The sequence below is a fragment of the Schistocerca americana genome, chromosome 3, assembly GCF_021461395.2.
Source record: "Schistocerca americana isolate TAMUIC-IGC-003095 chromosome 3, iqSchAmer2.1, whole genome shotgun sequence".
Taxonomy (NCBI): domain Eukaryota; kingdom Metazoa; phylum Arthropoda; class Insecta; order Orthoptera; family Acrididae; genus Schistocerca; species Schistocerca americana.
In genome coordinates this window covers 837,604,094-837,626,650 of record NC_060121.1, presented here as the reverse complement: position 1 = coordinate 837,626,650, position 22,557 = coordinate 837,604,094, and the positions used below count along the sequence as shown (strand labels likewise).

Genomic DNA, 22,557 nt, shown 5'->3' with positions numbered 1-22,557 from the left:
GGCTCTTGAGTAATATTAATGGCTGCCATTCTTCCACTGTCATTCAGATACTTCATTGAATGTGTCCAGGCAGAGTTGAAGTCATCAAAAAGGCGAAGGGTGGACATGCCCCCTCATTAAAGTTCACTAACAGGTGTCATGGAACCACCTTCACAATAATTCTCTATACTCCAATCTCGTACAGCTCGCTGAAAAAACTAACGCCTACATCGTTCCATGCGAGCTCTGATTTCCCTTATTTCGTTATGATGATCAGTTCTCCCTATGTAGGTCGGCATCAAAAAAATATTTTCGCTTTCGGAGGAGAAATCTCGTTACTGAAATTTCGTGAGAAATTTCTGCCGGAACGAAAAACGTGTTTGTTTTAATGATGTCCACCCCAACTCTCGTATCATTTCAGTGACACTCTCTCCCCTAATGCGAGACAATATAAAACGTGCTGCCATTCTTTGAACTTCCTCGATGTACTCCGTCGTTCCTATCTGGTAAGGATCCCACACCGCACAGCGGTATTCTAAAAGGGTACAGACAAACGTAGAGTAGGTATTCTCTTTAGTAAGTCTGTTACATTTTCTAAGTGTCCTGCCAATAAAACGCAGTCTTTGGTCAGCCTTCCCAACAATATTTTCTATATGTTCCTTCCAATTTAAGTTGTTCGTAATTCTAATTCCTAGGTCTTTAGTTGAATTTACGGCTTTTAGATTTGACTGATTTATCGTGTAACCGAAGTTTAACGAGTTCCTTTTAGTACTCATGTGGATGACCTCACACTTTTCGTTATTTTCGGTCAGCTGCCACTTTTCGCGCCATTCAGATATCTTTTCTAAATCGGTTTGCAGTTTGTTTTGATCTTCTGATGACTTTATTAGTCGATAAACGACAGCGTAATCTGCAAACAATTGAAGACGGCTGCTCAGATTGCTTTCCGTCAGTTTATATGAAGTGTGACCTCTATGACAGAAAATCACGAATCCAGTCACGTAACTGAGGCTATTTACAATTTCTACAGAAACCAAATGGCAGTTATAAGAGTAAGGGGCATGAAAGGGAAGCAGTGGTTGGGTGAGAAAGGGTTGTAGCCTATCCCCGATGTTCTTCAATCTGTACGTTGAGCAAGCAGTAAAGGAAACAAAAGAAATATTCGGAGTAGGAATTAAAATCCATGGAGAAGAAATAAAAACTTTGAGGTTCGCCGATGACATTGTAATTCTGTCAGAGACAGCATAGGACCTCGTAAGAGGTCCATGAATAAGGAATTTTTTGCTAGCGCACTCGAGCAGATGTAATTTTGATGGATTGCCCGCGCGCTGCCTGCGATATGTAAGCTATAATAGAATCGCAGACCAGAGAGCAGTGTCGGCTGCAGTAAGAGCTGTGTCAGCAGTAGTGGTGGTAGCTCTCAGTCGGGTGGTTGGGCCGGTCATGCCTGAGCGATGTAGTTTAAGGTAAAAGCAGCTGCGCGCATATGTAGTTTGTTACAACTAAATTTCTACTATTGTTAAATCAAGTCCCATGTAAATGTTTCAAAAAAATATTTTAATAATAACCTTTTTTATACAATTAACTTTTCGACAATCATTCGTCTGAATTTAAAGAAATTCCTAATATCTGCAATCCATTGTCATCCCGACTATCGTGAAGAAAAACCAGTTGTTTCTTTTTATACATGACAAATCTAGCGGCCATTGCACTGGGCTGTGCCAGAAAAATTTCTTATAGGAGCAGATATATACGCGTTATCCAGCGACTTCATTGAGGTAAGAATTTTAAATATATTCAGAAGGATGTTTCAGGGCCATGACGCAGCACTGTTGATGTTCAAATTTAGCAGTTTAGATTCACAGTCAGTTAATTATTGAAAGGTTATATATGTGTCACATTTTTTTATTAGGAGGTTAGTCACATTTTCATTGCGAGGTTACGCAAGTAAAGTGTTGGGAGGTTACACTAAATATCAATGGTATAAATATTTTTTCTGTTGGGAGGTTACACTTGTCGACAACCGGGCAGGATCGTATTTTTTTGTGAATTTCTGAGAAGTAGTCAGCTATATATCTCCACTTATTTACCTAATGTTAAATGTAGTTTGCATCTAGCCCAACGCATTTACTAATTTGTCACTCCTTCTTTCACAGATCATCGGCAATTTATTGCTCTTTGTTGTTATTGTATTTGTGCCATTTTGATTTGTCTTTGATTTTGTGCCTACCTTTGAGTTGTGAAAATGCCGCGAAAAACTGCTAAGAGTACATCGCGATGCGTAATAAGTGAAAAAGCCGACTTCAATAATTTGACTGATAACACTAGTGACACTCCAATTATACATAATCAGTGTGTGCCGACAACCACTAATGTTTTTAATCCAAATGATGAACAAACAAATTCAATTATGTCCACACTTAATTTAACGACAATTGATGACGCGGCACGTTCAGATACAATGAACTCTGCCCAGTCTGACACACCTGATTTGCAAAATTTACACAGTGAACAGATAAATTTTTCTAACGAAGGTGAACAATGTGCTTAAAATATGTCAGATTTATTTGATTCTGGTGTAGTGACCAACAGTGCACAAACGATTGCAAACCTTTTCGTGAATCAATGACCATATGTTTACACAAAATGTGACAAATGCAGATACACCATCACACAGCACAGAGATGAAAGTCGCTAATTTTGGCATGGATCAAGTTGTGGCATTATTACTACAACTCAATGAAAAACAAGAAAACAATTATAGACACCATAATGAATCGAACAAACAACTTAATGAAAACTTCAAACATATTAATGAACAGATTACAGCCATTTCCGTGCAATGTAATGGAACTAAAGAACAATTACGTGAAGATATTAAGGCTTGTACTAGGAATAGTAGTGAAGAGTAACGTAATACACATGCAGCCACAACAAAATTACTTAGAGATGAAATTAGTGCAGTTGCTAAACAATATTCAGAAAACGCAACACAGTTAACGCGACGAGTTTAAATTAATGGCAGCAGAACTTTCACGCACTCTGCGAAAGTCGACAAGAAATTGGAACAACAGAACAGCCAAATTGACAAAGGTTTTAATCACCATCAAAACAGTAAGACACGTTACCGTAAATTCATGCACGAACGGAACAAAGTAAAGAAACGAGTCATGGAAACAGTTACTGCTCAGAGACAGGAAGACAAGCGTAAGTTGTTTACGAAAGCAAAAACGTATGTAGACAACAACACTGCTAGAGTATCAAACGAAGTGAATACTAACAAACAGTTGAACATTGAATTGCATGGTGAAATCTCGGATCTAAAAAGGAAAACAGACACTGATATTCAGACTTTGAAAAATAAATGCACAGTAGACTTTCAGAGAGTAACAAACAGACTTGAACAATTAGAATTACTACAGCATCCTGATGTCATTAAAGCAGATGTTAAGAAATTGAACCAAACCACATGTAAATGCAAAAACAAATCAATGCTTGTGACACTAAAATGATGATCAGGTAAAAGCACTGACTGAAAAATTTGATGAATTAGCCAGTCGTATTGACGTTATAGAAAATAACAATGACACCAAATCAGGCGATACATCACCAGTTCAATCAAACACCCAAATTCCAAAACATACAGCAGACAATCAGTGAGATAAGTTCGTCAAGTAATATATTACGTCGAAAATTGTCATCTTTACAGCAAGAAGTGACAGAAATGAAGAGTGTTTCAGCCTCTAACACGTCACAGTATGCGCCACATTCTGAACATCTGTCACACGCACACAGCCAGTATAATTTAGGTAATTCACAGAGAGTACGCGACTTAGATTCCGAATAGACACAGACAAATAGATTCTCAAACAATTCTGAACCTGCACAAACATTCGGAGACGATAAATTTGATTATAAGCACTTTCTGTCGGTGAGAAAATTTAAGGTATTTAAGAATGACAACACAGATTCATCCTTTGTATTGGATACAACAATTTAGTTTTCCTTTTAAATCAACTTGGCCCGTAACACACAAACTTGAACTTATTTGCAGTTTTTTGGAAGGCGAACCCGCAACTCGTATGAGACCGATCACGAGACAATGTTATTTGGTAGATGAATTTCAGAATGCATTTCTGTCAGCGTAATGTTGAAGACGACACAGCGTATAATCAAGGATCAGTTAATTAGCTTACCGAATAATGAGAAGTCAAATTTTCCCACTGTGACGCAATTTTTTGAACACATGGTACAACAAAACCAGTATTTATGTGAGCCATACAGTAAGTCAGCACTAATCCAATTATGTATTTCAAAATTACCACGATCGTTAAGAGTATCACTTTTAACAGGACAGCAGAAAGAAAATATTCAGAGAACTGTTACAGCTTTTGGAAGTTCAGCAATCAGACTATTCCTTCATAAAAAAAAATTCGCATCATAACCAAGGCCAACAAGCATACAGAAATTACGATCAGCCACGCTATTTTAATAGCAAAGGTGATAGTCGTTCCAGAAATGACAACCACCAGAACTTCAATAACAGACAAAATTTTAATTATCAATATCATCAAAATTACCAGCAACAGCAACCACCTTTTGGTAACAATAGAGGTTTTTCCCCCTCAACAACAACAAAACCAGCCGGTTACCATACACAAGCAACAATGTGGTTTGCAAGGTCAACCAAGCTTCAATGTTTCGCCGCCACGCGTATAGCGTCGGCTCAGCCAAATAGTAACGCACAGCAACTAGGAAATCACTACGTACACAAGACGTATCATTTCAACTCCTATCGCAACGCGCCGTATCGTAATGATTATCATGACAGACGTAAAAGTAATGAGCACAGTTTTTAGCGTACATTTAATAACAGTCGGTCTTACCAGTAGCAGAGTCATCCACAACAACAGATTACGAATGAACCAGACAGTCGATATCATCCCGAACCTAATAACGTCAGGACGAAGTAATAGAACAGTACAAATAGTCGAAATAACACAGCATCGTCCTGCAAATAACAGTACGTCAGAAAGAATTTGACTAGATACAGTACATGTTGCATCTCCCAGCAACGTAAGCAATACTTTTGACAGACAGAATCTTGTTCACTAAAATGTTATAACTTTTGACGACATCCGAGGCACACTTTTGAATGAATAGCCAGTTATTCAAAAAACCATTTTTCACCCTGCAAAACTAAAGTAAAAGGAGCAGTATCTGGTAAAGGAGTAGATGTAAAATTACAGACACAATTATCATTTTGTATTGCAGGTCATACGTTCCACACAAATTTTTGGATTGTTCCCTTATTGACAACAGACGTTATTTTAGGTAGGAATTTTTTGGTACAACACGACGCAATTATTGACTTTCAAAATACCTATTTAATGTTAAAGGACGAAAAGGTACAACTGGCATTAGAATTTCAGCACGCTTTATCTACAGAAGAACAAGGAGTTAATCGAACAGAGGTCATTTCTACATCGCGTAACATAGACTGTCATTCCACATTGTTCACAGATACGGATGTACACAACTGCAATACACCAGGCGAAGACAACTATGACGCTATGCAAGTGATTTCTGAGAAGGTATGGCCGGCCGGTGTGGCCGTGCGGTTCTAGGCGCTTCAGTCTGGAACCGCGTGACCGCTACGGTCGCAGGTTCGAATCCTGCCTCGGGCATGGATGTGAGTGATGTCCTTAGGTTAGTTAGGTTTAATTAGTTCTAAGTTCTAGGCGACTGATGACCTCAGAAGTTAAGTCGCATAGTGCTCAGAGCCATTTGAACCATTTTTTTTTGAGAAGGTAAACCAGAGCAGTGCAAATACAGATGATGAACGTACAGAGCTACGCAAAATTCTTTTACAGCAATCTCCAGTTTTTGACAACATTCCTGGTACTATGTCCGGTTTTATGTATGGGTTTCAAGTTAAACACCATGACACATTTAAAGCCAAACATTATCCCATTCCATATATCCACAGAGAAAAAGTTAAGAAAGAATTGCAAGCTATGCTGGACCAAGGTATTATTGAACCGGCAGTTAGTCCGTACATAAATCCGCACCATATTGTTATGATAAAGGATGGCTGACTTCGCCTGGTACTTGATTCGCGTCATGTCAACGACATTATTATTAATGAAACAGATCGCCCACAGGCACTAGATGACCTGCTACAGAAATTTCATGGTACTGCTATTTATTTCACATTAGATTTAAAATCGGGATTTGGGCAAATTCGGCTACATTCGAACTGCAGAAAGTACACAGCATTTCTTTGTTTTGGTGACTGTTATCAATTTTGCAAATTACCTTTCGGTCTAACAATTTCCGCAGCAGCATTTATTCGCGGTTTGGATACTATACTTCCGACAGAACTGAATGACAGAATCACAACCTATGTAGACGACATCCTTATCACAGAAGCTAACTGGTCTGAAGACAATTTGATTCTGGAACAACTGCTTTAAACTTTTCATGCACAAGGACTAACAGTTAATCTTAGCAAATCGCACTTTGGCACACCGGCAGTTCTAACACAGCTTTCGGCGTACACATTTTTCAGCAAATGGAAGAAGTCGGTACTAAAGTAATTAAAAACATCGCTTTTGCAAGTCGCATTCTGTCACCTGCTGAACGCAATTATTCTGTTATAGAACTTGAATCATTATGTGTTGTATGGGCATTTACCAGATTTAGGCATTTCCTTTATGGAAGACATACTACCGTCTACGCAGATCATAGAGCTATACAGTTTTTTCTATCCACTAAATTTACACATGAAAGGTTAAGCAGATGGAAACGTTATTTACAGGAATTTAATTTCACAATTGTTCACATTCCCAGTACAAAAAATATTGTACCAGATGCACTATCCCGTTCACTCACTAACAATCAGCAAGACATCGCAACAAACTTCTGTTAAGCAAATTTTAGCGTCATGTATATTGAACAAGTTGCACTTGAAAATTTCATTTCATCGTCATTGCGAGACATAGCAAAAGAGCAGAGCAAAGTCAACGTATGGAAAGAAATTAAACACCTTTGGCAAGATAGGAATAACGCTACCATGAGAAACCATTATACTGTACGCAATAACATTGTGTTTTGCTGCTCTCACCCTGACAGGAATGCCTGGTTACTATGTGTTCCTGACGAGCTTGTGAACAAAATAATATGGTATACTCATTTAAGTTACGCACGTATTCGACGAGTTTTAGCGTCATGTAAAATCTGCCAGAAAGCTAAATGAGACACTATAAAGGCTCCTTTGAAAAATTGACGATATTTAAGCATTATTTCTTCATTCATAGTCACAGGTGTATTGTGGTGGCTAGTTCGTGGTGAATTTGTTTCTGGTTGATTACGTGAATGTGCACTAATACATGGATATTGTTGCATGGATTCGGTTTCACTGGTTTCATCAGCAATAATGTCTGCTTTTGATAAAGTGCAAGTAGTTTGTACCCCTCTAGTATTGACCAGACCCTGCTGGCATGCTTATAATGTATATTATTTGCTTTCCAAGCAGGAGATTCATCTCCTATATTCTCCTCAATCTCTTTAACATCAGCTTTAAGTCGTTCTTGTGCAGTTTCGTTGTTAACTTGCACGTTAGCAACCGTTTCTTTCAAGGTTTGGTCAACATAATTTTGCACTGTCTCGGTTTGCTCTTTCGCCCAATCTTCAATGTCCTTAGAGAATGTGATCTTATGTTCATTGAAAAGTTTCTCTATGTGTTTCTCGCCTTCGAGACTGAGAGTATCTATCCTTGGAGAAATCTCAAGGACAGCTTGCTCGTTATCGTACTTAATTGTATTCACGTCCTGCGCAATAGTGTTCTGTACATAAATAAGTTCTTGCACTTGATGATTCAGTGTATCTTGACGACATAATATGTCTTTGTATTTGGCTGTTAATTCCTGATACTGTTGTTCTTGTGTAACTATGAGTTGTGCCTGACTGGCAATTAAGTGATTCTGCTTTGTTTCCCAACTTTGGAATTCTTTCAGCAATCTTATCATTTATTTCTTTAATTTATTAGATTGATCCCGAGCTAAATTAAATTGCGCACACTCCAATTCTTGGAATCTACGATTCATGTCATTTGCAAACGAGGATTGCGTTGTTTCCAATGCCTGGAATCTGCGATTCATGTCATTTGCAAACGTGGATTGCGTGGTTTCCAATGCTTTAATCCCTTGTGTTATGACAGTCAAACCTGACATCAGCTGGGATAACAAATCTGTATTAACAAATCTGTATTCTCAGCAATTGACGATTGCACTGGGCTTAATGAGGATTATACCGACACATTTTTCGGTACAGTCATTTCGTTTTCGCACGCGTCTGTGTCAGAGATGAAAATCATGTTGTTTGTTGGTTGCTGCATATTTCTTTGGACTTCACTCGACATATGAATGTCGGAACCAGCAACCGTTTGTGTCGACAGCGTGAGCGCATTAATTACTGCTGGTTCCTCAGCCTTAATCAACATATCGCTAACTACGGCGGTATTAAATTCTGTGGCACTAGTTGACGAAGCATTCACTCTATTCAATTCATTTTGTGGCATTGTGTTGAACATAGATCTAGGTGTCACCATGTAAATAAGCAATTGACAGTTTCTCCAGTAAATAAGTCCTACAAAAGTGACTAGTAAATTTTACACACGCAAAAACGTTCATGTACTAATGCTGTTAATGCACACTTTACAATGTGACACAAAAACAGTACATAGACAACACATAAAATATTGTCTTACTGTAGCTACTGAAATACTGGAATTCTAGTAAAAGTAATGTAGCAACACTATTTATACTTAGAAAATCAATATGTGAAACGTCCCTAAAATGCATAAATGCTAAAGAAAGCTAGTAATTCAAATGTTCTGGCCTTTTTGAAGTTTCTGCTCGGCTGCTGGGACGGCGTACTCGTTCTCTTCACAAGATACTCCCGCACGTTCCGTTAGCATGAAACATACAAAGGACCATAATGTAGTTACTCTTTAAAACTAAACATATACACACACAATGAAACATCGATTACTAAATTACTAACATAGCTATATTGGAGGTTCCTATGAGTGTTGTATCAGGATCGTGTCCTGTCAAAGTAGCCATATATAAAGGCTCCTTTGAAAAAAAATTAAATTTGTTTACTACTACTACTACTAGGCTAATTACTGTTTAGCTCTACAGGACCTTTATGCTGAAATGTTTCCCACACCACCTTGTATTGTCTTTCTATGTGTGTGAGTAACTGTATGTTCACTATTGTGGGTAAATACATACAGCGTGCACAGGGCGATGTGTGATACTGATAGCGATTACACGCTCCGCTGTTGTATAAATCTGCTCCAGTGCTGTAGATACCGTGTTGAGCTGAAAGTGCTAACCAAAGTACGGAGAAATATTCTTCGGGGCTCTGTTGCATAGCAATCAGATTGCTTTCAGTTCTGAGAAATATTCAGGTACAATTGTGGATTTGAATGATCCATGAGGTGAGTTCTTTTCCGAAGAAAGCATCGAACTATTTCACTAGAACTCAACGCTCCCGTCGGAACTGTTCTCAAGCTGGTATTTATTATTAAATCACAATAGAAGTATACGCTGGTTGTAGAATAACACGTACCTTCTTGAAATGAACAATATTTTATTGTTCTGTTAACTGATTTCCTTCCATATATACATATATTTTACTATGTGAATCAAAATCTCGCAATAGCGTCGATTTTTACATCACAAGAATGGCTCTCCTCTTGTAAAATTACTCTTAACAAGAACAAAAGCTCTATATCCTAAGAATAATTATGTGAGCGCTGACCGCCACAGAGTAATAACCAATATCTTTGTCTCTCTCTCTCTCTCTCTCTCTCTCTCTCTCGCACTGTCACAGCAAGTTACGCTGCATGATACATCATGCTAAATTTACACATGAAAGGTTAAGCAGATGGAAACTTTATTTACAGGAATTTAATTTTGCGATTGTTCACATTTTCAGTACACAAAATATTGTAGCAGGCGCACTATCCCGCTCTCTCACCAACAATCAGCAAGACATCGCAACCAACTTCTGTTAAGCAAGTTTTAGTGTCATGTATATTCAACAAGTTGCACTTGAAAATTTCATTTCATGGTCAGTACGAGACATAGCACAAGAGCAGAGGAAAGTCAACGTATGGAAAGAAATTAAACACCTTTCGCAAGATAGGAATGACGTTACCATTAGAAACCATTATACTGTACGCAATAACATTCTGTTTTGCTGCCCTCACCCTGACAGCAACGCCTGGTTACTATGTATTCCTGACGAACTTGTTAACAAATTAATTTGGTATACTCATTTAAGTTACGCACATTATGGAGCCAGAAAATGTTTTCTTATACTGAGGCAGAACTGTTGTTTTGCCAACAAGGAGAAACGTATTCGCCGAGTTTTAGCGTCATGTAAAATCTGCCAGAAAGCTAAATCAGACACGACTTCACATATTCCTCCTGTATATCCTATTGGACCCATTAAATTGAGACATATGACCGCTGTAGACATTTTTGGATCGATTCCCAGATCTAATAGAGGTTTTTGTCACATCTTTGTCGCTGTTGAACTCACTTCCAAATTTGTTACCTTTACTTCGTTACCCAGAGATACTGCTAAAACTATTTTGAATGCATTTGTAAAGCATATTTTATTTCATGTAGGGCATGTATTGAAAGTAATTTCCGACAATGGACCACAATTTCGATCTGCGATATGAACACGTATGTTACGAGCTAGAAACTTTTCTCCGATATATATTTCCAGGTATCACGCTTCTTCGAACCCTTCTGAACTACTGATGAAAAAATTGGTAAACTATGTAGAATATACTGCCATAAAAGACATATTGATTGGGATACACACATACTCTCAATCCAGGATGTAATTAACTCGATACCAAATGAACCTACTATGCTATCTCCGACTGTTATATTGAAAAATGTTGAACCACCTTACAAAATTAAAGAATTAGTATCTTTTCCTACATCTCGTCGACTACGCCACCATGAAATAATTGACATTGCGCTCAACAACATCAAACGTGCCGCAGAGCGCCCGAGAAAACAGCAAAAACAGGTTTCTACATGCTGTGACATTCACATTGGACAGAAGATATTAGTATGCACACACTATTCATCCAACAGAGGAAAGAGTAGATACAGTAAATTTAAGCTTCTATACGCAGGTCCATATGGAATTCGTAGCATTCCTCACCCCAATGCACTCCATGTCGAATCTTTGAGAACCAGAAGAACCAAAGACAATCACCATATTTCCAATACTAAACCCTTTATTGAATAAACGTACTTAATGATTTATCACCCTGTAATGCCATTTGCAGATATTTATATGAACACTTACTGATGATGATGATATTTCTTCTTGGCAAGTGCCCGGCTAGGTAAGGTTAGCAGGTCGCTTTTTTTGTTGTTATACCTCAGACCGTGAGCATTTTTCCAGATAAACTTACATATTATGTGACCACTTATGCATTTATATCTTTGTGACTACTTACTGATGATGATCATATTTTTTCTTGGCAAGTGCCCGGCAAGGTAAGTTTAGCAGGTCGCTTTTCTTGTCGTTATGTATCAGACCATGCACATTTTCCATTTTTATGTATATATGATGGTTTTCCTATCGAAAGTAGAATTTTCTCTGTATGCACTATGAAATCTTTAACATCTAACAAACACCTGTTGTCTTTGACACTTTTGCCTTATGATATCTCAATATCTTGACTATTCTACATTTTTTGCTACTACATTATGATATTGTGTGTACATTTTTGCACTTGAAAATTGTCAGTGGTTTTGACCTAATACATTTTCTGTCATGCTATGCTGTATGATTAGTTATATCTTTAAAAACAAGTTTTAATGTAATGAGTACATGATTTAAATGAAGATATTAATCCATATTCATTATTTTCAGAAAGCAATACCATGTAAAAGAAATAAATTAAACAACTACAGTGGTTTACTACGAAATGGAAATTTCTCGAGCGGAATGAACGAAAGAAAATGCATTACCCTGTCACGAGAGTAAATAGATCAGAATTAACAAGTATTAACAAAAATATATTATACACACTGTATGATAGCAGTCTTGACTAATTATTTTTCTTTCAGAATACAAGGCGATTGTTGCAGGCTATCAAACAGAACTACAAATGTTAATTTTAGTGATGAAATAATTAGAAGTAAGAAACTCTATGATATACATTAAAAATGAATGATAATGAATACTTTTATGAAGAAAATGGTAATATGAATATGAATAATGAATAACATAGTGTCTATTTTTTGCACATGATAATAAATGATGATGAACAGTTGTATGAAGAATATGGTAATACGAATAATGAAGTTTTTCTTTGCAGATGATGATAGTGATGAAGTTTATATATATTTTTTATTAATTAAGAGATACTATGTAGTTATTTAAGTATGTGTTGCAGTTCTTTTTGACAGTATGTCATATGTTACATAGTATAATGACTGACTGTTTTTGGAAAGACAGTCAGAGTACATACATATTAAGTACACTTTTCATTACCTGTTAATTCCAAGTTTACTACTTTTCAGCATAATATGAATACATTTCTTCTTTCAGCTCAATAATCCACTTTGTGTTCTTTCCAGTAGAAGCTTTTCATGATATTAATGTGGTACAAGCGCTTACTTAGTAAACGTGTTGTAGTACTTGCATTTATGTTTTACACAGTTGTCTCTATCATTCATGACTGTGATCAGATATACTCTACTTGTTTGATAGTCGTGCTATAGATGACTCATGACAAATGAAGTTATTAATACTTATTTCCAGCAATAAGTCAAAAGAAAATGTTTTCATGCCCCAGCAATTGACTATTGATCCCAACGCAATGCATTTCTAGCACAAAAACTTTTTTTATTACCAGTCCCAACTGTTACCAGTATACAACTAAATAATGCTACCAGTTTAAGATATATTTCAAGTCCTAAATATAATGCAAATTTTTCTGATGTATTGATTCCATTATGTCTATGTATTATTGGACTAAACATCCTGAATACTGGTTCCAATGTCTTAGTAAGTAGGCTTTTTAGGTGTTCTTATTGGTAACGCCACGTAGCGCTCTGTATGAAAATCACTGGCTGTGCTGTGTGCAGTCTGCGGCTAGTTTGCATTGTTGTCTGCCATTGTAGTGTTGGGCACCTGGATGTTAACAGCCCGCAGCGTTGTGCAGTTGGAGGCGAGCTGCCAGCAGTGGTGGATGTGGGGAGTGAGATGGCGGAGTTTTGAGAGTGGATGATCTGGACGTGTGTCCATTAGAGAGAGTAAATTTGTTAGACTGGATGTCATGAACTGATATATATATATATATATATATTATGACTTTTGAACACTATTAAGGTAAATACATTGTTTGTTCTCTATCAAAATCTTTCATTTGCTAAATATGCCTATCAGTAGTTAGTGTCTTCAGTAGTTTGAATATTTTATTTAGCTGGCAGTAGTGGCGCTCTCTTTATTGCAGTAGTTTGAGTAACGAAGATTTTTGTGAGGTAAGTGATTTGTGAAAGGTATAGGTTAATGTTAGTCAGGGCCATCCTTTTGTAGGGATTATTGAAAGTCAGATTGTGTGGCGCTAAATATATTGTGTATCAGTTTAGTGTTGATCAGAATAGGTAAAGAGCAAAATGTCTGAGTCCGTACAGTTTTGCTCAGCTGTTTGAAAATCAAATAGCGTGAGAGTTTTATCAGCACAGTAATTCATAAATTTTTCTAAGGGGATGCTTCATCTTACATTTTAAATATGTCTTATGTCACTTGCATGATATCATATATAAACACTAGTAGCTTGGTGCTACACGGAATAATTTTTGAATTATGAATTTTGAATAATGCATAATAAATGCTTTGTAAATAGCCAATGAATGCCAATAATTATCCAATTCGCTTCATACACTAGTGTAATTCTGAATGATGACTAGCATAGCTGGCCAGAGTGTCCGAGCAGTTCTAGGTGCTACAGTCTGGAACCGCGCGACCGCTACCGTCGCAGGTTCGAATTCTGCCTCAGGCATGGATGTGTGTGATGTCTTTAGGTTAGTTAGGTTTAAGTAGTTCTAAGTTCTAGTGGACTGATGACCTTAGCAGTTACGTCCCATAGTGCTCAGAGACATTTGAACCATTTGACTAGCATAAGACTTAATGTATCCTTCACCTTCTGACCTAATTACCACCGGTTACTCCGATATTCGTATGTCCTGTCCATCCTCATGATCATGGAGGACTATATGTGCGTTTTGCATTAATTGTACATTGATTTATGAGTATGGATTCTACAAGGATGTGGTGTTGACATATAAGGCTATCCACCACCTTGAACGATGGAGATGTTGTTATGGACCTACTGCTTGGTGTACCTAAAGTACTACCACAAAGATATCATACAATATTAATACAAAATTTCAGTGTCTTGGCTACACTGATAATTACTTCAGGGAAGAGAACTTCATATTGTCTCACTTAGTGTTGTACTTCTGTAGAAAGGTATGGACATTTAGTGCAGCTATATGCAACTCACTGTGCTACGACCATGGTGCTATCCTTGCCATTCCTTTCCTAGTTCTTGTAAAATGGTAAAGACTTATATAGTGCGTGTGCACTTTATTTCATTTGTCACTATGTTTAAATTCTTATAAAATATTGAAGACTTATACAGTGCATGTGCACTCTCTTTCATTTCTTAGTATGTTCTGTACTCACTGTATATACACTTTGTCATTTCTTCTGTACTCAGTGCGTGTGCACTCTATTTCATTTCTTAATATGTTCTGTACTTATATTATTTATCAATAATATTGTATATATGTATATACACTGTGATGTAGACTTAGTAAACTATATAGGTTATAGAAAAATTTGTTGCTCATGGCAAGTACATTTGACTCACCATCGCTGCCAAATTTTTAACCTCCCAGTGGAGGGTTATGTATCACGTCTTTGAATAAGCAATTTTTTGCTAGTGCATTCGAGCAGATGTAATTTCGATGGATTGCTCACGTGCTGCCTGCGATATGTAAGTTATAATAGAATCGCGGACCAGAGAGCAGTGTCGGCTGCAGTAGGAGCTGTGTCAGCAGTAGTAGTGGTAGCTGGCTGTCGGGTGTTGGGCTGGTCGTGCCTGAGCTATATAGTATAAGGTAAAAGTTGCCGCACAGATATGTAATTTGTTACAACTAAATTTGTACTATAATTATATCGAGACCCATGTAAATGTTTAAAAAAATCTTTTGATAATAATCTTTTTTATAAAATTAACTTTTTGATAATCATTCGTCTGAATTTAAGGAATTTACCAATTTCTTCAATCCATCGTCATCCCGATTATCGTAAAGAAAAAGCAGTTGTTTCTTTTTATACATGACAAATCTAGCGGCCAGCATTGCACTGGGCTGTGCCAGAAAAATTTCTTATAGAAGCAGATATATGCGCGTTATCTGGCGACTTCAATTTATTCAGAATGATCTTTCTTGGCGACGACACAGCACTGCTGACGTCAAAATTTACCAGTTTAGATTCATAGTCAGTTAATTATTGAAATGTTATATATGAGTCACATTTTTTTATTAAGAGGTTAGTCAAATTTTTATTGTGAGGTTACGGATGTAAACTGTTGGGAGGTTACATTAAATGTCAATGATATAAATATTTTTTCTGTTGGGTGGTTACAACCTGGAAGAGCAGCTGAACGGAGTGAACAGTGTCTTGAAAGGAGGATTTAAGATGAACATCAACAAAAGCAAAACGAGGATAATGAAATGTAGTCGAATTAAATCAGATGATGCTGAGGAAATTAGATTAGGAACTGAGACGCTTAAAGTAGTAAATGAGTTTTGCTATTTGGGGAGCGAAATAACTGATGATGTTCGAAGTAGAGAGGATATAAAACGTAGACTGGCAATGGCAAGGAAAGCGTTTCTGAAGAAGAGAAATTTGTTAACATTGAGTGTAGATTGAAGTCTCAGGAAGTCGTTTCTGAAAGTATTTGTATGGAGTGTAGCCATGTATTGAAGTGAAACGTGAACGATATATAGTTTGGACAAGAAGAGAATAGAAGCTTTCGAAATGTGGTGCAACAAAAGAATGCTGAAGATTAGATGGGTAGATCACATAACTAATGATGAGGTATTGAAGAGAATTGGGGAGAAGAGAAATTTGTTGCACAACTTGACTAGAAGAAAGGATCGCTTGGTAGGACATATTCTGAGGCACCAAGGGATCACCAGTTTAGTATTGCTGGACAGCATGGAGGGTAAAAATCGTACAGGGTGACCAAGAGATGAATGCACCAAAAACACATTGTGAAGGATGTAGGTTGGAGTAGGTACTGGGTGATGAAGAAGCTTGCAAAGGATAGAGCATGGAGAGATGCATCAAACCAGTCTCTGGACTGAAGACCACAACAACAACAACAACAACATTCCAGAAGCATTCAGTTTCTCTGCAGCCGCTTGTGTAGTACAGTGTCTTTGCCTTTTGGAAATATAGAAATACGGAATCAATTTGAAATTCCTTGTTAATAGCACTCAACACTTTGTGTGTGTAAAGAGCTAGTTGTGTTTCACAAGAACGATGTTTTCTAAATTCGTGTTGACCGCGTGTCAATACACCGTTCTCTTCGACGGAATTCATAATGTTCGAACGCAATAAATGTTCTCAAGTCCTGCTGCATATGGATATTAATAATATGGGCTGGTAATTTAGTGGATTACTCCTACTATCTTTCTTGAATATTGGTGTGAGTTGTGCAACTTTCCAGTCTTTGGATACAGATCTCTCGTCGAGCGAGCGGTTGTATATGATTTTTAAGTGTGGAGCTATTGCATCAGCATACTGCGAAGGGAACCTAACCACTATACAATCTGGACCAGTAGACTTGTTTTTATTGAGTGATTTAAGTTTCTTCACAACAAGTTACTTATGTTGACAGCTGTTCTTGATTCGAAGTCTGGGATATTTACTTCGTCTTCTGTGGTGAAGGAATTTAGGAAGGCTGTGTTTAGCAACTCTGCTTCTGCAGCACTGTCGTCAATAGTATTTCCATTGGAGTCGCGCAGAGAAGGCACTAATTGTCTCTTGCCGCAAACATACTTCACATACGACCAGAATCTCTTTGGATTTTCTGCCAGGTTTCGAGACAAAGTTTTGTTGTGGAAACTATTATAAGTCTCTCGCATTTAATTCTGTGTATCTCGAGAGCAGCTGATTTACAAGAACTTACATAATCACTTCTGTTTGCATGGTGTTCAACAAATTAGAAACAGTTTAAAAGGAAAAAAACTGTATACTTATGGCTGGATCAATTACTGCTCAGCGTGAGACGATCTTTTACACTCTTTTTAATCTGTCTGATGCGATTTATAAGTAAATAGCAACAACTATGTAAGACTTCTTTTACATTCATGAATATTGTACCAACTTATGTCCTTAACACTGTCAATTAAGTTATGATACTATATGAAGAGTATTATATATAATTAAATTCTACTGCTATGGGTATTCCTATGATACTGTTCTTATATGCTATATTAACTTTGTTCTAGTACCAATGGCTTTCAGCATAGGCCTTAATATAACTGATAACGGCAGTTCTGTACTTTGCTTGTTAAAAAGACAACAAACAAATTATTCTATAAAATTAATTATTAAAGAAAGAATTATTAAAATATTTTTTTTAGACATATCTTCTCTTGTGACATTCACAGCGACAGCGAACTTTATATCACTGCATGCTGAGAAGTAAGGCTTTTCCTGCGGCACCTCTTCGCACATTATAGACGCTTATTTATTTATAAAAAAGTTTGAGTATACTGGGTACACAGGACACATTTATATAGTGCAGATGCTGATGGTTACTTGTCGCTTTTATCTTTAGTCCAAAAGCAGAGCTTGAAAATACCGCTTCAGTTGTAAATTACCTTATTTTCACACGACTGGTTTCGGACTGTTTTAAGCCCATCCTCAGATGTCATAGCTGTGCTGTGGACCCCAAGCGCCGCCGCGTGTACCAGGCGCAGAACAGGGAGTTTTGCGCTCATAAGCAGCACACCGCGCCTGGTACCCGTTGACAGCTGTCCGCAGACGATGTGAGAAGAGAAGGCCATGAGCTAACGCTGGTGATTATAATGTACAGCATGCTGCTAAAACAGGTAACCACAAATATATCCAGAAATTGCTGTACTGAGTCACGGCATTGGTTAAGCTATAAACAGGAAATGTGGCAAATTTTCTGACGTAAGGAAGATGCAACGTTTACAGTTCCACATATATTTGTTTCAGCGGAAAAAAGTATAACATCCACACAATACAGTCACAAATACGCTTCACAATGAAAAAAGAACAAGAAACTAAATTTCCTGGACCTCACAATAACAAGAGACAGCAACCAACATGGATTTTCTACCTACGTGAGTCCTACATCCACAAGGTCTTTTATCCATAGCACGACCAACAACCCGACAGCTCATAAACATACTAGCTTCAGATGTGTGCTCGACAGGTTACACAGAACACCTAGAAGAAAATTATTACATACATAAAGCTGTAGTAGGAAACAAAAACGCAGTAAATGAACACAACAAAACTTTGCAACAACATGCTTTCTACTGTTTTAAGAGAACTGATACAGGACACAGAATAGAAAAAAACCGTTTACATAAACGCATGACATCTCTCTCTCTCTCTCTCTCACACACACACACACACACACACACACACACACACACACACAAACAGACACACACATACATGAACGCATGATTACTCCCCCGTCACACACAAAGACCTAAGTAAGGAATAAGATTTCGTCAGAACTACCGCTAAAGCTTTCAAAAATCCCCTCGTGATATGTGATGCATTCATCAACACTCGTCAACAGTACGATGGCGTAATGTTTGGAATTGCGGCCAAGGTGAGAAGTTATGTTGTTCTGTATTTTCAGGGCAAGAAAAAGTAGACCAACTAACGTGAGTACGTGACGTGGTTCCATTGCAACCAAGCATTGAGCAACATCGTTTTCTAAAACATTACAGCAAATTTCAATAGCAACATCTCTGACGTTTGTACGTTCACATTTTGATTCTTGTTAACAACAGCCATCATGTCTTACAGGTGACATGCTGTACGCCGGAAAAAAGGGGCAACAAACAAAGACACTATGAAAGAACTCTGACGTAATAAGCTATTATAAAACTATTCACACAATCAGCATATGGAACCATATATATAATAACGCTTTTCGTAATGTTTTATATCGATGCTATTTTCTGCATATTTTAGAATAAAGAAACCCACTAATGATGGCAGTATTTCGTTGAAACTAGATGAGGGAATAAAATAAACAACAGCGTTTTGCATCAAGGCGTATCTAGGAAGTCAAACTGCTTCGAAGAGGACTTCAGTGACGTAACTCTTTCAGTTGGTAACAACATACCACCACCGCTCAAACCACCATCATGTTCGACAAAGGTCCTGAGTGCATTACGTGCTGATACGTCTCTCCATATGATGGTAACTGCAGCACTGTCATTTAGGTGATTCAGGTGGTATGCTGAGGGATTGGGGGGGGGGGGGGGGAGGGGGATGGCGGCACAGTACTGCATGGGCATACTGACCTCCAGATCTACGAACACGGTACACTCACCGCGAATTTTGAAGCTGTTTCTCCATGTGCGTCAGTTCAGTCGTGCATTAGGCCCTCACTTCCTTACTATAGAAGACAGTATTCGACCGCATCGAACTGTGCAGGAAGAAAAGATCTTAGAACGAAAGGATATTCGGCGAATGGACTGGCCCTCCCGTTCCCCTCCCTCCCCCCTCTCTATTACACCGTCATCCGTCTTAAAAACTATCGAGGACGTGTGGGATGTGTTGGGAAGACGTTTTGCAGGACGTCCGCATGCAGTTGTCTACAGTGCTGTTGGCGGAATGGAATGCCCAACTACTAAAATTTGTACCAACCTTGCGGCAAGTTACATAGCACGCATTACAATCCGTAGTGATCACACACTATATTAAGAACCATCTACCGCCTTTTGTAAGGGACCGTGATGCATCCTGGTGACACTAGTGTAATTATCGTCTTTGAATAAAAATATCACTTCTCTTCGTCTCACTGCATATTTCTTTCATTCACCTTCTATACCATACCGCAGCAGTTATTTCTACGTATGGTCAAAGTTTCATCGAGCTACGCTCTTTGCAGTGACACATTACGCGAATGTTAGTTTTGGCCTTACGTTTTGCACACCTTTGAATTTCATCAAGCTCCACAACTCCGTTGCTGAAGTCAGCTTGGAAGGCTCTTTCCAATAACACAAAGAGGTATATAGTTCATTAAAATATTAGTTTCGTAATTCGACAGACACAAACGTTAAAAATTATTTTCGTACATCAAAGTTCTCCACATTTCTCGCCACAGACTATCGATGTATGCAACTTGATATGTTTGTTAGTTATGTACCCTGAAGCGTGAAAAAACTGCAATAGGCATGCATATCCAAATACCACTCCGTCTACAGGCCACAAGTGGCTCATCGGGACCATCCGACCGCCGTGTAATCCTCAGAGGAGGATGCGGATAGGAGGGGCGTGTGGTCAGCACACCGCTCTCCCGGTCGTTATGATGGTATTCTTGACCGAAGCCGCTACTATTCGGTCGAGTAGCTCCTCAATTGGCATCACGAGGCTGAGGGCACCACGAAAAATGGCAACAGCGCATGGCGGCCTGGATGGTCACCCATCCAAGAGCCGAACCACGCCCGACAGCGCTTAACTTCGGTGATCTCACGGGAACCGGTGTATCCACTGCGGCACGGCCGTTACCCATATCCAAATACAGGTATATGTAAAAAGGCAGAATACGGCACTGCGGCTGACGAGTGTGATGTGAATATCAGTATTCCGGTAAAACATCCATCTCCAACACCGCTGTGGCCGGGAAAATATCCTGGAAGATCTGGACCAACGACGCCTGAAGAGAATCGTTCAATGTGATACAAGTGCAACCCTCCAGCAAACTGCTGTAGAGTTCATTGCTGGACCATAAAAAAATGTCAGCGTACGAACTATTCATCGAAGCATTGTCTGTATGGGGTTTCGGAGCCGAGGGACCACGCGTGTAAACTTGATGACAGCGCGACGCAAAGCTTTACGCCTCGCCTGGGTCCGTCAACACCGACGTTGGACTGCAGATGACTGGAAACATGTAGCCGGGTTGGACGAGTCTCTATTCATATTGTATCGAGCTGATGGACGTGTACAGGTGTGGAGACAACCTCATTAATCCATGGAACCTGCATGTCAGCAGGAGACGTGCATTCCGACGGACTTTGTCAATTCCAGCAGGACAGTGCGAACCCCACACGTCCAGAACTGCTACAGAGGTGCTCCAGGAACACTCTTCTGAGTTTAAACACTTACACTGGCCCGTAAACTCCCCAGACAGCATTATTGAGCATGTCTGGGATGCCTTGCAACGTGCTGTTCAGAAGAGATTTCCACGCCCTTCGTACTCTGAGGGATTTATAGACAGCCCTGCAGGATTATGGTGTCAATTCCCTCAAGCATTACTTCAGACATAGGTCTAGTCCATGCCACGTCGTGTTGCGACACTTCTGTGTGTTCGCGGGGGCCCTACACGATATTAGGCAGGCGTACCAGTTTCTTTGCCTCTGCAGTGTCACGGTATTTGGAGAAAGCTATAGGAGATCCATTAACTACCTGCGAACGAATATTACATGATCGCTGCTTTAAGATCCGTGTTAAAAATTTGTGATGTATGGAACAGCTTAAGTTATCCTCAACGTTGCTTCTGCCTCGAAGAGATACGTTAAGTTAGACGATCATGATTCTACTTGCGTAAGGACTGCTGAATTGGAAGTGCTTGGCACGAGTAATAAAGTATGAATTATCTCATTACGCTCTTATATAAAGTGGCCTCCGTATTTTGCAGGGATGGACTGAAGCACTCGTTTAGGAAATACGATACTTTGTGGCACTGACAGAGTACATGCTTGATATCTCTGAAACCTAGCAAAAAGTTTGTGTACAATGATTAAAACATAGGCACGGTATCACATTGATGCTATGGTTGAAAGCGTTTTGCCATTTTGTAATCCACGAGAAGAGTTACTTCAACTGATACGATGGAGTTGTAGTCTATGGTAATAGACACAGAGCAGGAAAATTTTTTTTAAGATAAGTAGACTATTCGGTTTTCCACAATTTTTTAGCGTAATACGCTTAGAAAGAACTTGGTCTCGAAACAGTAGTAATTACTATTTCCCCTTCACTCAGTTTACGCAAATTATGTGGTGGAATGTAAATTGATGTTAGTTAATTACATGTTCCATAGGTTATTTGGTCGAATCTTTTACTGAAATGATGCGGAACGAATCAGATTACAGGATATGCATACATGATTACTGTTGATATTAGTACATGCATTATTATTTTTAGTCCTACTCCTGCAATTGCATT

At 38.5% G+C, this 22,557-nt stretch overlaps 1 pseudogene; it reads right to left on the bottom strand.

The window, feature by feature from the left end:
* Nucleotides 1–20,783: 20,783 nt before the first annotated feature.
* On the bottom strand, nt 20,784–20,902 carry LOC124607713 (annotated as a pseudogene).
* Between the last annotated feature and the right edge of the window lie 1,655 nt (nt 20,903–22,557).